At 41.7% G+C, this 5,408-nt stretch overlaps 1 non-coding gene across 1 annotated transcript; it reads right to left on the bottom strand.

Annotated features, from left to right (window-relative positions):
- Positions 1–4,852: 4,852 nt before the first annotated feature.
- On the bottom strand, positions 4,853–4,959 carry LOC142174080 (small nucleolar RNA R71). Its single transcript, XR_012703430.1, has one exon. It is a non-coding gene; the product is annotated as a small nucleolar RNA R71 (small nucleolar RNA).
- Between the last annotated feature and the right edge of the window lie 449 nt (positions 4,960–5,408).

Here is a 5,408-nt window from a genome sequence, read left to right on the forward strand (position 1 = left end):
ATGTACCAGGATTTGAGACAACACTATTGGTGGAGGCGGATGAAGAAGGATATAGTTGGGTTTGTGGCTCGGTGTCTAAACTGTCAGCAGGTTAAGTTTGAGCATCAGAGAGCGGGAGCCTTGCTTCAGAGATTAAAGATCCCAGAGTGGAAGTGGGAGTGGATCACTATGGACTTTGTAGTTGGTCTCCCACGGAGGAAGTTTGGCGCTATTTGGGTTATTGTGGATCGGCTGACCAAGTCCGCGCACTTCATTTCAGTTGGTACTACTTACTCTTTAGAGCGGTTAGCTGAGATTTACATCCGAGAGGTCGTTCGCATGCATGGTGTCCCAGTTTCCATCATTTCAGATAGGGGTACTCAGTTCACATCGCAGTTTTGGAGGGGCGTGCAGCGAGAGTTGGGTACTCAGGTTGAGTTGAGCACAACTTTTCACCCTCAGACGGACAGGCAGTCCGAGCACACTATTCAGATATTGGAGGACATATTGTGTGCTTGTGGCATTGACTTTGGGGGTTCATGGGACCAATTTTTGCCACTCGTAGAGTTTGCATATAACAACAGTTATCAGTTGAGTATTCAGATGGCTCTGTACGAGGCTTTATATGGGAGGAGGTGTAGATCTCTAGTTGGATGGTTTGAGCCAGGTGAGGCTAGGCTCTTAGGTACAGACTTGGTCCAGAATGCATTAGATAAGGTGAAATTGATTCAGGAGCGGCTTCGCACAGCGCAGTCTAGGTAGAAGAGCTATGCGAATAGGAAGGTCCGTGATGTGTCTTTTATGGTTGGGGAGAAGGTTTTGCTGAAGGTGTCACCCACGAAGGGTGTTATGAAGTTTGGGAAGAAGGGCAAGTTGAGCCCCCGATTCATTGGGCCTTTTGAGGTGCTTCAGAGAATAGGGGAGGTGGCTTATAAGCTTGCCTTGCCACCCAGTTTGTCGAGTGTGCATCCAGTGTTTCATGTTTCCATGCTCCAGAAGTATATTGGAGATCCGTCCTATGTTTTGGATTTTAGCACGGTTCAGTTGGAGGATGATATGGCTTATGATGTGGAGCCGGTGGCTATTTTGGATCGGCAGGTTCGAAAGTTGAGGTCAAAGGATATAGCTTCAGTGAAGGTGCAATGGAGAGGTCATCCTGTAGAGGAGGCCACCTGGGAGACCGAGCAGGATATGCAGAGTAGATATCCACGCCTATTCGAGACTCCATGTATATTTCTAGACCCGTTCGAGGACGAACGGATGTTTAAAAGGGGGAGGATGTAACGACTCGGCCGGTCATTTCGAAACAAAATGCTCTATTCATGCATTTCCCAACACCTTTTATTATATTTGTGAAAAATAAAATATTTTCTATTGCTCTATTCATGCATTTTTAGTTAGTTAATTCACAAATCAACTCTTTCTGATTTTCTCAAATAGTAATTAAAACAAGAAACGTCTATAGAATAGATAAACCAATCTTTGTGGGATCGATATTTGTAACGACCCGGCCGGTCATTTCGAGAGTTATAGCCCATTTTCCCCATTTCTACTTCTTTTTGTGTTATTCAGCTATATTATGTTATATCGGGTTAGTTGGTTCGGGATCGGAGTGGTTTCAGAGTGAATTGAGACACTTAGTCTCTTAAGTAAAAACTTAAGTTGGAAAGTCAACTGGATGTTGACATATGTGTAAACAATCTCGGATTTGAATTCTGATGGTTCCGTTAGCTCCGTTAGGTAATTTTGGACTTAGGACTGTATCTGGAATGTGATTTGGAGGTCCGTGGTAGAATTAGGCTTAAATTGGCGAAATTGGTAATTTGACGATTTTAGTCGGCAGTGAAAAAATTTGATATCGGTATCGGAATGGAATTCCGGAAGTTGGAGTAGGTTCGTAGTGTCATTTGTGATGTGTGTGCAAAATTTGAGGTCATTCGGACGTGGTTTGGTTGGTTTCGGCATCGGTTGTCGAATTTGAAAATTTAGAAGTTCTTATTCTTGGATCCGAGGGTAATTTGATGATTTGATGTTGTTTTGAGTGATTCGAAGGTTCGACTAAGTTGGTATGTTGATATATGACTTGTTGGTATTTTTGGTTGAGGTCACGAGGGCCTCGGGGTGATTCCGGGTGGTTAACGAATTTGTTGAAGTTGGAAATTGCAGTTGGAGCCGCTGGTGCGCGTAGGGAGTGCGTAGGTGCGGGAAACGCTGGGCCAAGTCTGGGAACGCAGGTGCAAAGAATTTCCCGCATCTGCGAGCCCGCAGGTGCGAGGCCTAGAGCGCAGATGCGGAGATGAGGAGAAGCCATAAATAGAAACCTTCGCGAATTTTGGTCATTCTTCACAATTTCAACTCGGTTTTTGGAGCTTTGGGAGAGATTTGAAGAGGGAATCAAGGGGATTTCGTTGAGGTAAGTTACTTGAGCCCTAATACTTGTATATATGGTGATTTTTCATTATTTTAATCATGGTAATTAGTGAAAATGTGAGGTTAGGGCTTGAAATTTTTGGAGAGTAATTTAAGGATTTGAAGGACCAAACGATGTCGGATTTTGATGAATTTGATATGGTTAGACTCGTGAGTGAATGAGATTTCTGGTTTTGTAAATTTGGTCGGATTTCGAGACGTGGGCCTGGGGGCCGGGTTTGAGCCAATTTCGTATTTTTGTCTAATTTTATAGTTTTTCTTGTGGAATTCATTCCATTAGCACGTATTGATGGAATTGTACTGATTGTGAATAGATTCAGAGCATTTGGAGGCCGAGTCCAGAGGCAAGAGCATTGCGGGTTAGGGATTTGACCGGTTTGAGGTAAGTAACGATTGTAAATCTAGTCTTGAGGGTATGAAACCCTGGATTTCGTATCATTCTACTATTTTGAAGTGACGCACATGCTAGGTGACAGGCGTGTGGGCGTGCACTTTGGGTATTTGTGACTTGGTCCGTCCCGTAGCAACTGTAAAGTTGCATATTTTGTTGAAACCATTTGATACTTATATGTTTTAGAAAGAATTTCTGTAAATTGGGCTGAATGCCATGTTTTAGAAAGAATTTCTGTAAAAGTTGCATTCTTTTGATTTGTGAGGATGAGTGTGGATCGGGGCTGCCCGCTTGCAGCATATTTATAACTGAGTGAGGCCGAGGGCCTGATTGTGAGGACGAGTGTGGATCGGAGCTGCCCGCCTGCAACATACTTTATTATTATAGCACGTGAGTTGTCCGTACAGATTACAGCGCTTAGGCTGAAGGAGCCCCTTCGGAGTTTGTACACACCCCCAGTGAGCGCAGGTACCTACTGAGTGCGAGTGCCGAGTGCTGAGTGACTGGGAGGCATGAGCGATTGTGAGGTATCCCCGAGTGGCAAGAGTGATTGTGAGATATGCCCAAGTGGCACGAGTGACTGTGAGGTTTGCCCGAGGGGATGTATATGAGTGATGTTTTTCCCCAGGGGTTGTTTATGATTTCATCATTTTTGCTTACCTTTGCATTGAGCCTTTGTTTGAAAAACTGTTGGAAAAATGTCTTTAAATGATTTTTACTGAAACTGGGTTTAAACGAGATGTTTGATTCAAATCCTGATTTTTTAAGAGCATGTGGTATTTTGCTGAGATTTCCTAATATGAACGTTATATGCTTTATTGCTTGTCACTACTGCTCAGTCTTTATTTATTATTGTTACTTACTGAGTTGGCATACTCACGTTACCCCCTGCACCTTGTGTGCAGATTCTGGTGTAGCTGGACACGATAGCGGTTATTGAGTGTTCTGGTTGCCGATTTTCTTGGAGATAGCAAGGTAGCTGTTTGGCGATCGCAGCCCCTGCTCTTTTCCCTCTTATCTTCCTCTAGTTGTATTTAGATATTTTTTGGGCTGAGTTAGCCTTGATATTGTTAGACAGATTGTAGTAGATGCTCATGACTAGTGACACCCCGATGGTGGGCTTTTCTTTTCCGCACTTCTATTTTTCTTTGATTTGAACTCTTTAAAGGGAGGTTTTATATTAAATAACCTTGGAATTATCTTTAAAATGAAAATATTGGTTTGTTTTGGAAATGAGTCGGCTTGCCTAGTTCCACGATAGGCGCCATCACGACAGAGGTTAGTTTGGGTCGTGACAATATCTTTCTATACTATTATTTGACAGAGTACGAGCAAAACCTATACATACACGAGAAAATCGTCAAAATTTTGGCGCCCGTTGCCGAGGATTGGAAAACAATCTACTACGAGATTAATAGTTTTACTACTAATTTGAGATTTTTTTTCTGATTATTTTGACTTTTGTGCAAAAAAAATAATCAGGAAGTGTATGACCCGTTCCTCCTTAAGAGAACTAGTTGAATATGATCCTGAAATTAAAAAATCCTTGCGGTTATTGCGAAAAGAACAGGTTTCACGACCTAAAATTTCTCCACAAGAAGAAATGGAGAACGAAGAACTTAACAACAACCAACTCCCGCCACATCAAGTAGAAGAACAATTTGATGAGGTAGCTCCACGACGTGACAGAATATTCAGAGATTATGCAAGGCCAGATTATTTTGAAGGAGAATCAAGTGTGAGGAAACCACCAATTGCAGTAAACAACTTTGAAATTCGCACAGGCTTGATTCAAACCATTCAAAGTCATGTCAGTTTACCGGTGATGCGAGTGAAGATCCTCACACTCATCTAATTGATTTTCTTGAATTAGTTGAAACTTGCAGGTATAATGGAGTTACAACAGACGCTATCAGGTTGCGACTTTTTCCTTTTTCATTAAAAGGTAAGGCCAAAATATGGTTGCGAAGTCTACCGAGAGGTTCAATCACTACATGGGACCAAATGACTTAGAAATTTCTTAATAAATATTTTTCACTTGCAAAAACATTTAAAATGAAGCAAGAAATCAATAATTTTATGCAGACAGATTCTGAATCTGTATACCAAGCATGGGAACGATTAAAAGTAATGTTAAGAAAATGCCCACACCATGGTATCCAAGATCCTGACATCTTATATATTTTATATCATGGTCTAAAACCCTCTGCTCGAAATGTTATTGATGCAGCATCAGGAGGATCCATAACGAGCAAAACTACTGCAGAAGCCATGCAATTGCTCAATGAAATTTCAAAAAATGTTGTTCAATGGCCCTCTGACAGGATGATTGTTAAGAAAGCAGCAAGAGTCAATCAGGTTTAAGCTTGGAATTCATTAGTACAACAAATTGCAACTCTGACACAAAAAGTTGAGGCATTTCGGGTAAATACTCAATCATCATCTCAACACGAGAATTGTGACGTTTGTAGAGGTAATCATCCCAATTATGAGTGCCAAGCTTCAACGCAAAATGAAGAACAAGTAAATATTATTGGTTATAGAACCAGTTATCCATTCGGTAGTCCCATGGTACAAAAACATCCGGGATTCCAATGGAGTAACTCAA

This window comes from Nicotiana tabacum, chromosome 19, assembly GCF_000715075.1.
Source record: "Nicotiana tabacum cultivar K326 chromosome 19, ASM71507v2, whole genome shotgun sequence".
Taxonomy (NCBI): Eukaryota; Viridiplantae; Streptophyta; class Magnoliopsida; order Solanales; family Solanaceae; genus Nicotiana; species Nicotiana tabacum.